At 36.6% G+C, this 19,023-nt stretch overlaps 1 pseudogene; it reads right to left on the bottom strand.

Moving 5' to 3' along the window:
• Positions 1-16,420: 16,420 nt before the first annotated feature.
• Positions 16,421-16,840, bottom strand: LOC111534732 (annotated as a pseudogene).
• Between the last annotated feature and the right edge of the window lie 2,183 nt (positions 16,841-19,023).

Genomic DNA, 19,023 nt, shown 5'->3' with positions numbered 1-19,023 from the left:
TGTTGTTTTGTAGATGTCTTAAACATTCTTTATTTCTCTTCACTCTTCATTTTTCTTTTTCTGCTCTGTGTTATCTTTCTTTTGCTTGATCAATTCTGCTGTTGGTACCCTCTACTGCATTTATTTATTTATTTATTTTTTAGTTTACTTATTTTATTTTGCAGCTCCAGGCTTTCTTTTTAATTTTTTATTATTTCTACCCTTTTGAAAATTTCTCTGGTATTTTTATTATTTGCTTTTCTGTTTTCTTTGATTTTTTTCTCAGTTTTCTCAAAACTGCTATTTTAATTATTGATAGGAGAGCTCATGCATTACTGTCTCTTTATGGTCAGTCAATCCCTCCTTCTTTCACCCATTTGCAGAGGTCACAGTTTTCTGTTTGCTCTTGTTTGTTAAGGATGTATGTCTATGTTTTCACATTGAAGGGGTTAGTTGCTTATTCTAATGTTTGCTATTGAGTTACTTATTCTGTCTAGAAGTTTTATGCAGAATGACTGAGTTCCTTTATTGTGATACTGCTGCCTCTTTTTCAGCACTAGATGTCACTCTAAGCCCTGGTTTGCTGTAGTATTCACAGCCTTTTCAAGAGCTGCCTGTTCAAGATGTGGAGGTCCTAATGGGGATATCCCTGCTGTGTGGAAAGGCTGACTAGATGTTTGTGCCTAGAGGACCTATGAAGCATGCCTCTTACAGTGTGGTGCTGCTGAATAGCTTCTCTAATAAGGAGTCTCCTCTGACTGTGATAAACAGCAGCCACCACATTTCACAAGCTTGGTGTGGGCAGCCCTACCTTCACACATGCCTCAGGATTTTCACCCTATATGCATTTATTCTGCTTCCCATGGATTTAGGCAAGAACGATTTTCTTACAAAGAAACCAAAGTTGGTGGGGAAGCTGGTTGTCTACCCTGATCCCAGTTTTTTACTGTAGAAACCATGAATCTGGGGGGACATTTCCACATGGCATGTGGAAGCTTGGTGGGAGAGGTGCTGCAATTATAGAGGCTAATTTCTCTGATTGTGTGCTTATGTTTTTTTTTTTTTTGCTCCTCTTTGGTTCCCAGGATTGTGACAGCCTTGATTTTGAGTTCTGGGATAGTCCTAGTGATAATCTTGGCACTGGATAATCGTTTTTGTTATTATATAAAAGATTAAAGTCAAATTGTTTCTACATCACTGTATTGTTGGAGCTTTGTTTATTTCCTTTTTACCTTTTTAGGTTTTATGATTTTCTATTTCTTTGTAACCTTGTTTTCTTTTGATGATATTTGTGCATTTGCAAAGACAAATTCTTTTTCCAGTTTGTACAGGTTTTCTTTGGCAAGGATAAACCTTCACTATTTAGTCTATCCTATAATTCTGGATAGGCCAGCTGGTATTAACCTTGGGCTGGAGGAGCTTGCTTTCATATTCTCTAGATGCCTGGGATTCTACCTTTACTCGACATTTGAGTGGCACAGTTGGCTAAGCTCTGCCATATGTCAAGAACACTGCTTTAGTTCTGTAATCAAGCTGACCTGTTGCTGGAAACTACAATTACTTCTGACTCATGTGGGTCATAGGGTGTATTCCCTGGTCAGAAAATGCCATTGTTTAAATTTAGCAGTTTGAGACAGTTGCAGAAGAATCCAAGAGTAAAGCGGAGTAAAACGAACAAATCCCACTTCCATGCTCAGCAAGAATGCATATTTAAGATTTGCTTTACCTAATTCATGCAAGTCTTAAAACCTAGATGATGGGTTGATAGACTCAGCAAACCACGATGGCACATATATACCTATGTAACAAGCCTGCACATTCAGCACATGTATCTCAGAACTTAAAGTAAAATAAAATTAAAATATAAAAAATTGCCTTTCTTGCTGGGTGGGGCCTGAAGATGGGCTTTGGAGCCCTGTGGAGTGCTGATTTAGCTTCTCTTTGTGGCAGAATTAGTGGCAGATTTTTAGCAAAATTCACCCAGATGATTATCTCTCTTGGCAGGACCTAGGAGTGGCAATTAATATACTGGGTTTGGAAGAATCCGTGCCTGTCTTCTTTCAAAAATTAGTTGGGTGTGTTGTCACCTCGTGTATGTATGGTATAGTGTTGGCTTTGAGGCAGCAAGGAGTGTTGTTTAAGCTTATGGATATGACATAACTAGTGCCTGCTTTTTGTCAAAACTTAATGTGTGTGTTTTTTTTTTTTCTCCTGTTGTGGAGTCCTAGGGTAAGCTCAGAGGCTTGGCCTTCAGGTTGGCTATCCAGAGAATAAGGTAAAATAGTGTCTCTCACCTCTTCTGGGAGTAACCAGGTTGGCTTTGTGGGCAGGCTATACTGTCAGATAGTACCTTTGGTTGAATACCACTACTGACATGTACACTAAGCTATCACCAAAATCTGAGCACTTATTTCTGTGGAATACACATCCTTGCTTTGTTTATACCTGACTCTTGGTGATTTAGTCCTGTAGGTTTTCTCTATGTTCCCCATAAGGTGAGAAAGAAGTGGGCTTCCTGGAAAGCATCTTGTAATGCTATGGGAGCTGGATATTTACCTTCATGGCTCTCTTTTTTACTGTAGAAACTAGTCCCTGGGGAATCCTCTCTGTATGGTGCTGTACTAATTGGGGCAGAAGAGGGGTGAAATAATCAAAGCAAGACCATTATACGTGCCTTTTTAATGTGGAATTTTACTTTTTTTCTTTAATTATACTGTAATTCTGGGATATATGTGCAGAACCTTCAGGTTTATTGCATAGGTGTACACGTGCCATGGTGACTTGCAGCACCCATCAAGACATCATCTATATTAGGTATTTTTCATAATGCTACCCCTCCCCTAACCCCCAACCCCCCAACAGGCCCCGGTGTGTGATTTTTCCTCCCTGTGTCCATGTGTTCTCATTGTTCAACTCCTACTTATGAGTGAAATATGTGGTGTTTGGTTTTCTGTTATTGTGCTAGTTTTCTGAGAATGATGAGTTTCAGCTTCATCCATATCCCTGCAAAGGACATGAACTCATCGTTTATTATGGCTGCAGAGTATTCCATGGTGTACATGTGCTACTTTTTATTTATCCATTATATCACTGATGGGCATTCCAAGTCTTTGCTATTGTAAACGGTGCTGCAATAAACATGCATGTGCATGTGTCTTTAGAGCAACATGATTTATAATCCTTTGGGTATATACCCAGCAATGGGATTACTGGGTCAAATGGTATTTCTGGTTCTGGATCCTTGAGGAGTTGCCACACTGTCTTCCACAATGGTTGAACTAATTTATACTCCCACCAACAGTGTAAAAGCATTCCTGCTTATCTACATCCTCTCCAGCATCTGTTGTTTCCTGACTTTTTTAATGATCACCATTCTAACTGGTATGAGATGGTGTCTCACTGTGGTTTTGATTTGCATTTCCCTAATGACCAGTGATGATGAGCTTTCTTTCATGTTTGTTGGCCACATAAATGTCTTCTTTTGAGATGAGTCTCCTCATATACTTTGCCCACTTTTTGATAGGGTTGTTTGTTTTTTCCTTTTTTATACTTTTTTTAATGATCACAAGACTTAACTTTCTGCCCTGGGTTTGTTTAATGCTAAATTTTATTATTGTTATTATTACTATTATTATTATACTTGAAGTTCTGGGGTACATGTGCAGAACGTGCAGGTTTGTTACATAGGTATACACATGCCACTGTGGTTTGCTGTACCCATCAAGCTGTCATCTACATTAGGTATTTCTCCTAATGCTGTTCCTCCCCTAGCCCCCCAACATCTTACAGGCTCTGGTGTGTGATGTTTCCCTCCCTGTGTCCATGTGTTTCCATTGTTCAACTGCCACTTATGAGTGAGAACATGTGGTGTTTGGTTTTCTGTTCTTGTGTTAGTTTGCTGAGACTGATGGTTTCCAGCTTCATCCATGTCCCTGGAAAGGACATGAACTCATCCTTTTTTATGGCTGCATAGTATCCCATGGTGTGTATGTGACACATTTTTCTTTTATCCATTCCATCATTGATGGGCATTTGGATTGGTTCCAGATCTTTGCCATTGTGAATAGTGCCAAAATAAACATATGTGTTCATGTGTCTTTATAGTAGAATGATTTATAATTCTTTGGTATATACCCAGTAATTCCTGGGTCAAATGGTTTTTCTGTTTCTAGATCCTTGAGGAATCACCACACTGTCTTCCACAATAGTTGAACTAATTTACACTCCCACTAACGGTGTAAAGCGTTCTTATTTTGCCACATCCTCTTCAGCATGTGTTGTTTCCTGATTTTTTATTGATCGCCATTCTAACTGGTAAGAAATGGCATCTCATTATGGTTTTGATTTCCATTTCTCTAACGACCAGTGATGAAGAGCTTTTTTTCACATGATTGTTGGCTGAATAAATATCTTCTTTTGAGAAGTGTCTGTTCATATTCTTTGCCCAATTTTCGATATTGTTGTTTCTTTTTTTCTTGTAAATTTGTTTAAATTATTTGTAGATTTTGGATATTAGCCCTTTGTCAGATGGATAGCTTGCAAAAATTTTCTCCCATTCTGTAGGGAGCCTTTTCATTCTGATGATAGTTAATTTTGCCATGCAGAAGCTTTTCAATTTAATTAGATCCTATTTGTCAATTTTGGCTTTTGTTACCATTACTTTTGGTGTTTTAGTCATGAAGTCTTTGCCCATGCCTATGTCCTGAATGGTATTGTCTAGATTTTCTTATAGGGTTTTTTGTTTTGTTTTGTTTTTGTTCTTTTGTTTTGTTTTGTTTTTGGTCCTATACTTAAGTCTTTAATCCATCTTGAGTTAATTTTTTATGAGGTGTAAGAAAGGTGACCAGTTTCAGTTTTCTGCATATGGTAACCAGTTTTCCCAACACCACTCATTAAATAGAGAATCCTTTCCCCATTTCTTCTTTTTGTCAGGTTCGTTAAAGATCAGATGGTTATAGATAGATATGGGGCGTTATTTCTGGGACCTCTGTTCTTTTCTGTTGATCTATATATCTGTTTTGGTACGAGTACCATGCTGTTTTGGTTACTGTAGCCTTGTAGTATATTTTGAATTCAAGCAGCAAGATGCCTCCAGCTTTTTTCTTTGTGCTTAGGATTTTCTTAGTTATATGGGCTCTGTTTTGGTTTCATATGAAATTTAAAGTAGTTTTCTCCAAGTCTATGAAGAAAGTCAATGGTAGCTTGATGTGGATAGCATTGAATCTATAAATCACTTTGGGCAGTATGGCCATTTTCACGGTATTGATTCTTCCTATCCATGAGCATGGAATGTTTTTCCATTTGTTTGTGTCCTCTATTATTTCCTGGAGCAGTGGTTTGTAGTACTCCTTGAAGATGTCCTTCACATCTCTTGTAAGTTGTATTTCTAGGTATTGTATTCTATTTGTAGCCATTGTGAATGGGAGTTCACTCATGAGTTGGCACTCTGTGTTTTATTTATGTATAGGAATGCTGGTGATTTTTGCACATTGATTTTATATTATGAGACGTTGTTGAAGTTGCTTATCAGGTTAAGGAGATTTTGGGCTGAGATGATGGAGTTTTCTAAATATTCAATTATGTCATGTGCACTCAGAGATAATTTGATCTCCTCTCTATTTCAGTATGATTTATTTCTTTATCTTGCCTGATTGCCCTTGCCAGAACTTCCAATACAATGTTGACTAGGAGTGGTGAGAGAGGGCATCCTTGTCTTGTGCCAGTTTTCAAAGGGAATGTTTCCAGCTTTTGTCCATCACGTGTGATAGTGCCTGTGGGTTTGTCATAAGTAGCTCTTGTTAATTTGAGATACGTTCCATCAATACCTAGTTTACTGAAAGTTTTTAGCAAGAAAAGATGTTGAATTTTATCAAAGGCGTTTTGTGTATCTATCAAAACAATCATGTGGTTTTCATCATTGTTTCTGTTTATGAGATGGATTACATTTATTGATTTGCATATGTTGAACCAGCCTGTCATCCCAGAAATGAAGCCAACTTGATCGTGGTGGATAAGCTTTTTGATGTGCTACTGGATTTGGTTTGCCAGTATTTTATTGAGGATTTTTGCATCGAAGTTCATCATGTATATTGGCCTGAAATTTCCTTTGTTTGTTGTGTCTCTTCCAAGTTTCAGTATCAGGATGATGCAGGCTTCATAAAATAAATTAGGGAGGAGTCCCTCTTTTTCTATTGTTTGGAATAGTTTCAGAAGGAATGGTACCTGCTCCTCTTTGTACCTGTCTGGTCCTGTTTTTTTTTTTTTTTTTTTTTTTTTTTTTTTTTTTTTTTTTTTTTTTTAGTTAGGCTATTAATTACTGCCTCAATTTCAGAACTATTGGTCCATTCCAGGATTCATCTTCTTCCTGGTTTAGTATTGGGAGGGTGTGTGTGTCCAGGAATTTATCCATTTCTGCTAGATTTTCTAGTTTATTTGCATAGAGGTGTTTATTTTTTGATGGCAGTTTGTATTTCTATGGGATCAGTGGTGATATCCCCATTAACATTTTCTATTGTGTCTATTTGATTCTTTTATTTTTTCTTCTTTATTAGTATGGCTAGTGGTCTATGTATTTTGTTGATCTTTTCAAAAAACCAGCCCCTGGATTAATTTTTTTTTTTTGAAGGGTTTTCGTGTCTCTATCTCCTTCAGTTCTGCTCTGATCTTACTTATTTCTTGTCTTCTGCTAGCTTTTGAATTTGTTTGCTCTTGCTTCTCTAGGTCTTTTAATTGTGATGTTAGGATGTCAATTTTAGATCTTTCCTGCTTTCTCCTGTGGGCATTTTGTGCTATAAATTTGCCTCGAAAACCACTTTAGCTGTGTTCCAGCGATTTTGGTACATTGTATCTTCGTTCTCATTGGTTTCAAAAAACTTACTTATCTCTGACTTAATTTTGTTATTTACCCAGTAGTCATTCAGGAGCAAGTTGTTCAGTTTCCATGGAGTTTTGTGGTTTTGAGAGAGTTTCTTAATTCTGAGTCCTAATTTGAGGGCACTGTGCTCTGAGAAACTGTTTATTATGATTTACATTCTTTTGCATTTGCTGAGGAGTGCTTTACTTCCAATTATGTGGTCAATTTCAGGATAAGTGCAATGTGTTTCTGGGAAGAATGCATATTCTGTTGATTTTGGGTGAGTGTTCTGTAGATGTCTATTAGGTCCGCTTGGTCCAGAGCTGAGTTCAATTCCTGAATATCCTTGTTAATTTTCTGTCTCATTGATCTGTCTAATATTGATGGTGGGGTGTTACAGTCTCTCACTGTTATTGCGTGGGAGTTTAGGTGTCATTGTATGTCTCTAAGGACTTCCTCTATGAATGTGGGTGCTCCTGTATTGGGTACATATATATTTAGAATAGTCAGTTATTCTTGTTGCATTGATCTCTTTACCATTATGTAATGCCCTTCTGTTTCTTTTATGATCTTTGTTGGTTAAAAGTCTGTTTTACCAGAGACAGAGACTGGAATTGCAACACTTGCTTTTCTTTTTCTTTCCTTTTGCTTTGTAAATATTCCTCCATCCCTTTATTTTGAGCCTATGTGTGTCTCTTTACATGAGATGGATCTCCTGAATATAGCACACTGATGGGTCTTGACTCTTTATCCATTTTTCCAGGCTGTTTATTTTAATTGGGGGCATTTAACCTATTTATATTTAAGATTAATATTGTGTGTGAATTTGATCCTGTCATTATGATGCTTGCTGCTTATTACCCACCTTCTGAAGCCCACTTCTGTCAAACTCATTCTCCGTCCAGTTTTGCTCCTTTGCTGGCAAGGGGTTGTGATACCTTGGAGAAGAAGAAGTGTTCTGGTTTTTGGAATTTTCAGCCTTTTTGAAGTGGTTTTTCCTCATCTTCATGGATTTATCTACCTTTGGTCTTTAATGTTGGTGACCTTCGTGTGGTGTTTCTATGTGGATGTCCTTTTGTTGATGTTGATGTTATTGTTTCCTGAATGTTAGTTCTCCTTCTAACCATCAGGCCTGTCTGTTGCAGGACTGCTGGAGTTTGCTCGAGGTCCACTCCAGACCCAGACCCTGTTTGCCTGGGTATCACTAGTGGAGGCTGCAGAGCAGCAAAGATTGCTGCCTGTTCCTTCCTCTGTAAACTTCATCCCAGAGGGTCACCTGTCAGACGCCAGTCAGACCGCTCCTGTATGAGTTGTCTATCTACCCCTGCTAGGAGATGTCTCCCAGTCAGGAGGCATGGGGGTGTAGGACCCACTTGAGGGGGCAGTGTGTCCCTTATCAGAGCTTGACCCCTATGCTCAGAGATCTGCTGCTCTCTTCAGAGCCGACAGGCAGGAATATTTAAGTCTGCAAAAACTATGCCCACAGCCTCTCCTTCCCCCAGATTCTCTGTCCCAGAGATGAGAGTATTATATATAAGCCCCTGACTAAGGCTGCCTTTCTTTCAGTGATGTCTTGTCCAGAGAGGAGAAATCTAGAGAGGCAGTCTGGCTACAGTGGCTTTGTCAAGCAGCGGTGGGCTCTGCCCAGTTCAAACTTCCCAGTGGCTTTGTTTATACTGTGAAGGAAAAACCGCCTACTCAAGCCTCTCCCCCAACCAAGTTCGGATACCCCAGGTCAACTTCAGACTCCTGTGCTGGCAGCAAGAATTTCAAGCCAGTGGATCTTAGTGTGCTGTGCTCCATGGGGGTGGGATTTGTTGAGCTAGACCACTAGGCTCCCTGGCTTCAGCCCCCTTTTCAGGGTAGTGAACAGTTCTGTCTCACTGACATTCCAGGCACCACTGGGGTATGAAAAAAAAAACTCCTTCAGCTAGCTCAGTGTCTGCCTTAATGGCTGCCCACTTTTGTGCTTGAAACCCAGGGCTGTGGTGGTGTAGGCACCTGAGGGAATCTCCAGGTCTGCAGGTTGTGAAGACCATGGGAAAAGCATAGTATCTGGACCAGAGTACATCATTCCTCAAGGCACAGTTCCTCATGGCTTACCTTGGCTAGGGAAGGGAGTTCACTAACCCTTGCACTTCCCAGGTGAAGTGGTGCCCCACCCTGCTTCAGCTTGCCCTCCATGGGCTGCACCCACTGTCTATCCAGTCTCAACGAGATTAGCCAGGTACCTCAGTTGGAAATGCAGTAATTACCCACCTTCTGCGTTGATCTCACTGGGAGCTGCAGATGGGAGCTTTTCCTATTCAGCCATCTTGAGAGCCACCATGGTTGTTGTTGTTATTGTTTTTCTAATTCATTGTGTGATTCTCTGCCCTTTGTTGGTGTATTTAGATTATTTATGGTTAATTATTAATATGTTAGAATTTAAGCCTAACATTGTATTATTTGCATTTGCTTTTTATGTTTTTCATTATTCAGTTTAACTTTCTTAATAGATTTTTAACACTTTTTAAGATTATGTCTTGATTTGCTTGTAGTTTTTAAAGGTATCTCTTTGTATATTTTCTTAGTGATTGCTTTGATTATTGCTATATATTTGTGAAATTACAATCCACTAGTATTGATATATTATACATTGAGTACTGTCTTGATTATCAGATATTATTATATTTCTTCCAATTTCCAATGTGATATACAAATCTCATGCAAAATTAGAATAGTTTGCTGCATGTACATATACTTTTTCTGCTATTTTTATGCTTTCCATTTATTTTCCTCTTGTTTACAAGATTTCTTCAGTCATTTCTGGAGAACAAATTTGCTATCAACAATTTGTTTTATCTTTATGAAATAAAGAAACTTAACTTTAGTTTAATTAATTTCATCTTCTCTGCATTTTGAATGTAATTTTGTTAAGTATTTCCTCTATCTACACTGATTACTATATAAGATAATGTTATAATGTGTACTTCAGCTGTGAGACATGATTTAAGAACTTCTTTTAGGCCAGGCGCGGTGGCTCACACCTGTAATCCCAGCACTTTGGGAGGCCGAGGCGGGTGGATTGCGAGGTCAGGAGATCAAGACCATCCTGGCTAACATAGTGAAACCTCTTCTCTACTAAAGAATACAAAACATTATCCAGGCATGGTGGTGAGCACCTGTAGTCCCAGCTACTCGGGAGGCTGAGGCAGGAGAATGGCGTGAACCCAGGAAGTGGAGGTTTCAGTGAGCCGAGATTGTGCCACTGCACTCCAGCCTGGGTGACAGAGGGAGACTTCACCTAAGAAAAAAAAAAAAATAACTTCTTTTACTCCTACATTTACTCCATCAATATTTCTTTTTAAATAATATTCCAAGCCATATTTTTGGTTTTATATATTTTAATGTGAATAATTTTATTTAAATGTACTTCAACTGTAGATTATTTTAATTAAAAAATAAAAACATATACCATAAAATTTACCATATTAATAACTGAAGAGCACAGTTCAATATTTTTATGTATATGCATTTTGTTCTGCAACCAAACTCCAGAAATTTTTATATCTTGCAAAACTGAAGCTATATCTATTAAACAACAAATCTTCCTTTTATACCCATCCCCTGATAAACGTCATTCTACTTTCAGTTTCAATGAACTCTTCTACTTTAGATAATGCACAAAATTTGGATCATACAGCATTCATTTTTTTTCTTATTGGCTTATATTATTTAGCATAATGTTTTCAAGATTTATTGAAGTTGAAGCATATAATGGGGTTTTCTTCCTTTTTAAGGCTGAATATTCTTTCATTGTATGTATATTCCAGATGTATATTTTAAGATAAATTAGGTATCTGATAATTTCTTTTCCCAAAAGTGCCTTTCAAAAATTATTATAATAGGTTCATGTGCTGCATGTGCATGTCTGTTACATGCATATACTGTGTCATTATGACATTTAGGTTTCTACTTTAATCATCACCTGCATAGTGAACATTGTAAAAAATAGGTCATTTTTCAACACTCACCCTTTTCCATTTTAACTTCTTTGATGTCTATAATTTTTTTAATGTATGTCTATGTGTACCCACTTTTTAGCAAATGAGGTCACACAATATTTGTTTATCTATTTCTGAGTTATCTCACTTAGGATACTGGCCTCCAGCTCAATCTATCTTGCTACAAATGCATGATTTTACATTTGTATGGATTTACAGTATTTTATTTTATATATATATATAAATAAAATAAAGGCTGCCTTTCTTTCAGTGATGCCTTGTCCAGAGAGGAGAAATCTAGAGAGGCAGTCTGGCTACAGTGGCTTTGTCAAGCAGTGGTGGGCTCTGCCCAGTTCAAACTTCCCAGTGGCTTTGTTTACACTGTGAAGGAAAAACCGCCTACTCAAGCCTCTCCCCCAACCAAGTTCGGATACCCCAGGTCGACTTCAGACTCCTGTGCTGGCAGCAAGAATTTCAAGCCAGTGGATCTTAGCGTGTGAGATATATATATATCTCACACTTTCTTTGACAAATCCACCATCAGTGGTAACCTAAGTTGATTTTTATGGCATTGCTATTTTAAATAGTGTGGTGATAAACATACGAGTGCAGGTGTCTTTTTTATGTAATTATTTACTTGTCTTCAGATAGAAAATCAGTAGTAGAATTGTTAGGATGAATAACAGTTCTATTTTAGGATCTTTGACAAATTTCTATGCTGTTTTCTATAAGGGTTTCACTGATTTACTTTCCCACCAATAGTGAAAAAGTGTTTATTTTTCTCTGCATTTTCAACATCTGTTTTGTTGTTTTTTTGCCTTTTTAGTAATAAACATTCTGAGTAGTGTGAGATGGAAACTCATTGTAGTTTTAGTTTGTATTATACTAATAATTAGTGATGTTAAGCATTTTCTCATGTATTTGTTGCCTGCTTGTATGTCTAATTTTGAGAAATATTTCTTCATATACTTTGGCGACTTTTATTGTTTTATTCCTCTTGAGTTGTTTGGGTTCCTTGTAGATTATAGATTAGTAATTTGTCAGATGCTAAGTTTGCAAATATTTTCTCCCATTTTATAGGTTTTCTGTTTTTTTGTTAATTGTCTTCTTTGCTGTGCAGAAGCTTTAGAGTTTAATTAAGTTCCATTTGTCTATTTATGAGCTTGTTGCATTTTGTTTTTTGGTCTCAGTAACAAATTTGCTGCCTAGGCAAGTTTTCAAGAGTATTTTCTAAATTTTTATAGGTTCAGGTCTTACATTTAAATCTTTAACATATCTTGAATTAATTTTTGTATATGGTATGAGAGAGGATTTAGTTTTATTATTTTGCATATGGCTTTTCTATTTTCTCAGAATCATTTATTGAATGGAATGTACTTTTCCAATTATATATTTGTGTTGACATTATCAAAGATTAGTTGGGAATAGGCATTTGGCTTTATTTCTTGCATTCTATTCTATTCTATTCTATTCTATTCTATTCTATTCTATTCTATTCTACTCCATTTATATTCCATTGATCTATATGTCTACTTTTGTACCAGTACCAATCTGTTTTGATTAATACTGTCTTGTAGTACAGTTTGAAGTCAGGTAATGTGATGCCTCCAGCTTTGTTTTAATTTTGAATTGCTTTGGTTGTTTAGGATTTTATTTGGTTGTGTATAACTTTTAGCATTTTTTCATGATTCTGTAGAATATGACATTGGTAATTTGATAAAAATTGTCCTAAATCTGCAGATTCTTTTGAGCAGTAAAGTCATTTTACAATATTGATTCTTCCAATTCATGAGCATATGATATCTTCCTATTTGTTTGTGTGACTTATGATTTCTTTCATCAGTGTTTAGTAATTTTCCTTGTATAGATATTTCATGTCCTTCATTAACTTTATTCCAGAAAAAATTTTGTGTGTGTATGTGTGTGTGCCTATTGTAAATGGCATTGAGTTTTTTATTTGATTCTCAATCTGAAGGTCATTGTTATATAGAAACACTACTGATTATTGTAACCAGAAACTGAATTTATTTGTCAAATCTAATAGTCTTTCAAAAGAGTGTTTAGTGTTTTCTAGACATAAAATAATGTTATAAGCAAACAGAGATACTTCAACTTCCTCTTTTTATAAAAATTTGGATGCATGTTGTTTCTTTCTCTTTTGTTACTGCCCTGCTTGGGACTTCTTTTACTTTGTTGAATGAGAGTGTCAAACATAGGAGTCCTCGTTGTAACCCTGTTCTTAAAGAAAATGTGTATAAGTCTGTTCTCACGCTGCTAATACAGACATACTGAAGACTGGGTAATTTATAAAGGAAAGAGGTTTAATTGACTCACAGCTCCACATGACCAAACAGGTCTCATAATTATGGTAGAAGGTGAATGAGGAACAAAGTCATGTCTTCCATGGTGGCAGGCAAGAGAGCTTGTGCAGGGGAATTCCCATTTATAGAGCAATCAGATCTCATGAGATTTACTACCACAAGAACAGAATAGGGGAAATCATTCTTATGATTCAATTATCTCCACCTGAACTTTGACACATGAGAATTATTATAATTCAAGGTGAGACTTGGGTGAGGAAACAGGCAAACCATATTATTCTGTCCCTGGCCCCTCCCAAATCTCAGGTCCTCATATTTCAAATCCAATCATGCCTTCCCAACAGTCCCTCAAATTCTTAACTAATTCCAGCATTAACCCAAAAGTCCACAGTCCAAAGTCTCATCTGAGATGAGGTAAGTTTCTTCCTCCTATGAGCCTGTAAAATGAAAAGCAGGTTCATTTCTTTTTAGATACAATGGGGGTACAGGTATTTGGTAAATAGACCTGTTGTTCCAAATTGGGGAAATTCGTCAAAACAAAAGAGCTACACGTCCCACATAAGTCCAAAATGCAGCAGGGCAGCCAAGTCTTAACGCTCCAAAACGATCTCCTTTGACTCCAGGTCTCACATTTAAGGTCATGCTGATTTAAGAGGTAGGTTCCCATATTCTGGAGCAGCTCCACCCCTGTGGCTTTGCAGGGTACAGCTCCCCTCCTGGCTGGCTTCATGGGCTAGTGTTGGGTGTCTGTAACTTTTTCAGGTGCATGGTGCAAGCTGTCAGTGTATCTACCATTCTTGGGTCTGGAGGATGGTGGCCTTCTTCTCACAACTCCACTAGGCAGTGCCCCAGTGGGGACTCTGTGTGAGGGCTCAAAGCCCTCATTTCCCTTCTGCATTGCCCTAGCATAGATTCTCCATGAGGGCCCCACCTGGGCAGCAAACTTCTGCCTTGACATTCAGGCATTTCCATACATCCTCTGAAATCTAGATGGAAGTTCTCAAACCTCAATTCTTGTCTTTTGTGCACCCATAGGCTTAACACTCGGTGGAAACTTTCAAAGTTTTGGGCTTGCACACTCTGAAACCATCACCCGAGTTGCAAGTTGGCTTCCTTTAGCCATGGCTGAGATGTAGGGCACCAAGTCCAAAGAATGCACAAAGCAGCAAGGTTCTGGCCTCAGCCCACAAAACAATTTTCTCTCCTAGGCCCATGCCCTGGAGACCTTTTCCCCATTGTCTTTATGATTAATATTTGGATCCTCATTTTTTTATACAAATTTTTGAAGACAGCTTGAATTTCTCCTCTGAAAATGGGGTTTTCTTTTCTATTGTCTTTTCAGGCTGCACATTTTTCAAACTTTTATGCTCTGTTTCCCTTTTAAACATAAGTTCTAATTCCAAACCAAGCACTATCAGCTTTTTGGTCAAAGCCATTCAACAAGTCTAAATACTTCCAAAGTTTCCCACATTTTTGTGCCATCTGAGCCCTCCAAACTGTTCCAACCTCTGCCTGTTACTCATTTTTCAAAATCACCTCCACATTTTCAGGTATCTTTACAGCAGCACCACACACCTGGTAACAATTTACTGTATTAGTCTGTTCTCATACTGCTAATAAAGACATATCAAAGACTGGGTAATTTATAAAGAAAAAAGGTTGAATTGACTCACAATTCCACATGGCTGGAGAAGCCTCACAATCATAGCAGAAGTCTAATGAGGAGCAAAGCCATGTCTTACATGACAGCAGGCAGAAGATCTTGTGCAGGGTAATTCCCAGATATAAAATCATCAGTTCTCATGAGATTTGTTCACTACCCCAAGAACAGTATGGGGGGAAAAATGCCTCAGTGATTCAATTATTTTCACCTGGACCCACCCTTGACATTTGGGGATTATTACACTTCAAGGTAAGATTTGTGTGGACACCCAGCCAAACCTTATCAAAATGCTTTCAACTTGTTTCCATTTAGTATGAGGTTAGTTTGTTGTTTGTCCTATGTGTTTCTTTTTATTTTGAGGTATGTTCCTTCAATGCCTAGTTTGTTGAACGTTCTTATCATGAAAGGACGTTGGATTTTATCAAATGTTTTTTTCTAATCTATTGAGATAATAATGTTTATTTTATTTTGAATTATCTTTATGTGGAAAAATTAATTTATATAGAAATTCACATTTATTAATTACTATATATATTGAATCATTCTTGCATCTCTGGAATAAAACCCACTTGATTGTGATAAGTTTTTTGTTGTTGTTATTGGGCTGTTAAAGTTACTTTGCTAGAACTTTGTTCAGGTTTTTTACATCTGTGTTCATCAGAGCTATTGGCTTACAGCTTTTTTTGTTGTTGTTTCTTTGCCTGATTTTGCTATTTGGGCAAGAGTGGTTTTGTGCAATGATTTATGGATGAATCACTCATCCCTGAATTTTTTATATAGTTTCAGTAAGATAGGCAACAGCTTTTCTTTGTGCATCTGATAAAATTCAGCTCTGAAATAATCTGCTTTGGGGCTTTTATTGTTTTGATTTTTTAAATTACAAATTCAATTTTCATTACTTATGATTCATCTAGTCTACATTTCTAACTGTTTCTGGTCCATTCCTGGAAGGTTGCATGTTTCCCAGAATTTATCTTTTTTCTCTGATTTTTCTAGTTTATTTTTTATTTTATTTTATTTTTTATTGCTATCTTTTCTATGTTTACATATATTACCATAGCAGAGATGGGATCTCACCATGTCAACCAGACTGGACTTGAACTCCTGAGCTCAGGAAATACGGCTGGCTCGGCCTCCCAAAGTGCTGGGATTACAGGTGTGAGCCACTGCTAGTTTTTTTTATTAGAGATGCTTATAGTAGTATCTGGAGATGTTTTGTATTTTTGTGGTATTAGATGTAATATCACTTCTATCTTTTCTGACTTTGCTTACTTGAGTCTTATCTTTTTTTCTTAGTTAATTTAGCTAGTTGTCTATCAGTTTTGTTTAATCTTCTAAAAAACAACTTTTTTTTTTTTTTTGGTGAAACTACAACTTTAATGACTGAGCAGAAGATCATATAAACTTGAAAAGAAATGAGAGGAAAGATTATCTAGAGAGATGGGAGAAAAACCAAGAAGGCATTATGTTACAGATTCAAAATAAAACCATAATTCAATAAAAATGTAATTGTTAATAGTATCAAATGAAAAAAATAGGAATCTTTTTCTTTATCCAAATTTTAGGTGACAATCAATATGGCTCCACTATAAATTCTTACTTTTTCAGTTGCCTGTGTTTATGTATACTTACTTAAAGTATTCATCAGAAGGCCACTGTTGTCTTGAAATCTATTATGACTGGCATCTATATCAGGAATCCTGTACTGTGCCATGGTAGGATGTCCCGAGACACAATTCCCTGTATCAGAAGCAGAGGATTTGCAGTCTTCATCTTCGGAGTCACTAGAACTATCCTCACTACTTGAAGATGATGAACTTTTGGAATCTGATGAACTATCACAACTACTCATCTGGTCCATTAGACTAGCTTCTGCCTTCAGTTCTCTTTCAATATCATCTATTGGAGATGCTGGGGACATTTTATCTTCAGATGGAGAATGTTTTACAAGATTGGGAGTCCTGGCCGAATTCCACATTTGTTGTGGCTGTTGTTCTTTACGATACTGAATTTTACTGCTTCCTTCAACTCTTGTTTTTTTTTACAGTGATGTTGAATTGTTTTGATACTTTTTAATCATATTTTGTCTCAATTTGATTTAGATGTGCGCTGAAATTGTTATTTTTCTGCTAGGTTTGGGTTTCATTTGTTCTTCTTTTCTAATTATTTGAAGTGCCATGTTAGGTTGCTAATTTGATGTCTTTATTTTTTTGATGTAGGCATTTAACACTCTAAACTTTTCTCTTAGCACAATATTTGCTGTATCACAGAGGTTTTGGTATATTGCATCTCTATTTCATTTGTTTCAAAAAATTTATTTATCTCTACCTCCAGTTGGTTATTCAAAGTTAATTCAGGAACAAGTTGCTTAGTTTTTATGTAATTTTGCGGTTTTGAGACTTTCTCTTCGTCGTGATTTCTAATTTTATTTTGCTTTGGTCTGTGAAGATATTTTAGATTATTTTAATGTTTTTAGCTCATTGGGACTTTATGGCCAAGAATGTGGTCCATTTTGGAGACTATTCTATGTGCATAGGAGAAAAATGTATATTCTGTGATTATTTGGGTATAATGTTGGGTAAATATCTCTTAGTTTCTTTTGATCTACGGTCATGTGTATGTCCAGAGTTACATTGTTGATTTTCTGCCACAATGATCTGTCTAGTACTGTCAGTGGGGTGTTGAAATTTTTGTTATTATTATATTTTGTCAATCTTTTGTCTATCTAGTAGTATTAGTTTTATAAATCTTGGTGTTACAGTTTTGGGTTTATATATATTTAGTGTAGTTAAAACTCTTTGTTGAATGGAACCTTTTTTTTTATTATATATTGACCTTCTTTGTCTTTTTGTACTATTGTTGATTCAAAGTCTGATTTCATCTGGTATGAGTATAGCTACTGCTAGTCATTTTAATTTTCCCTTTGCATGATGTAACTTATTTCACCCATTTACTTTGAAATTTTGGTGCCTTTGCTTGTTAGGTGGGTCTCTGGTAGTTACCAAATCATTGAATCTTGATTTTCTATTTTTTCCCATCTACATGTTTTAAGTAGAACATTTGGGCCATTTATTTTCAAAGTTAATATAATATGTGAGGATTTGTTCCCATGACACTGTTGTTAGCTAGTTTCTTTGTCATTTCAATTGTGTAAATGCTTTATAGAATCTGTGATCTTCGTACTTACATGTGATTTTATGATGGTGAACGTCATCCTTTTCTATCAGTGTATATTAGCCCATTCTCACATTGTTATGAAAAAATACCAGAGACTGGGTAATTTATAAAGGAAAGAGGTTTAATTGACTCACAGTTCTGCATTTCCAGGGAGACCTCAGGAAACTTACAATCATGGTAAATAAGAAGCAGGCATCTTCTTCTCAGGGCAGCAGGATGGAATTTGTGCAAGCAAGAGAAATGCCAGATGCTTACAAAACTGTCAGATCACTCAGTATCACAAGAACAGTATGGCGGAACTTGCCCTCATGATCCAGCTACTTCCACCTAGTCCTGCCCTTGACACATGGGGATTATGGGGATTGCAATTCAAGATTAGATTTTTTGGGGGGGACACAGCCAAACCGTATCACAATGCTTAGGACTTATTTGAGCATTTCTTGTAAAGGCTGTATAATAATGACAAGCTCTACTTGTCTGAGGCAGATTTAATTTCCCCTTTATTTATGAAACTCAGTTTGGAAAATTATAAAATCCTTGGCTGACATTTTTTTCTTTAATAAGGTTGAAAATAGGCCCTGAGTGTCTTCTGGCTTGTAAGGTTCTATAAAGAAGTCCACTATTAGTCTGATGGGGTTGCATTTGTAAGTAAATTGATGCTTCTCTCTAGTTGCTTTTAAGATATTTTTTCACATTAATATTGGAGAGTTTGATGTCTATATGTCTTGATGCTGTTCATCTTGTATAATATCTGCCAGGTGTTTTCTGAATTTTTGTGGCTTAATATCCACAACTCTAGCAAGGTTAGAGAAATTTTCCTAAATTATTTCCCCAAGTATGTTTTCCAGACTTTTTCCTTTTACCCCTTTTCCTCTCAGGAATACCTGTAAGTCATATGTTTGGTTACTCTACACAATCCCATGTTTCTTGAAGACTTTGTTCATTTTTATTTTTTTCTATGTTTGAATGGGCTAATTTGAAAGAATGGACTTCAAGATCTGCAATTTTTTCTGCTTGATCTAGTATAATTTTAATGCTTTCAAC

The sequence above is a fragment of the Piliocolobus tephrosceles genome, chromosome 12 (assembly GCF_002776525.5).
Source record: "Piliocolobus tephrosceles isolate RC106 chromosome 12, ASM277652v3, whole genome shotgun sequence".
Taxonomy (NCBI): Eukaryota; Metazoa; Chordata; class Mammalia; order Primates; family Cercopithecidae; genus Piliocolobus; species Piliocolobus tephrosceles.
Note: the sequence above shows the minus strand (reverse complement) of the source record. Positions and strands in the feature narration are given on the sequence as shown.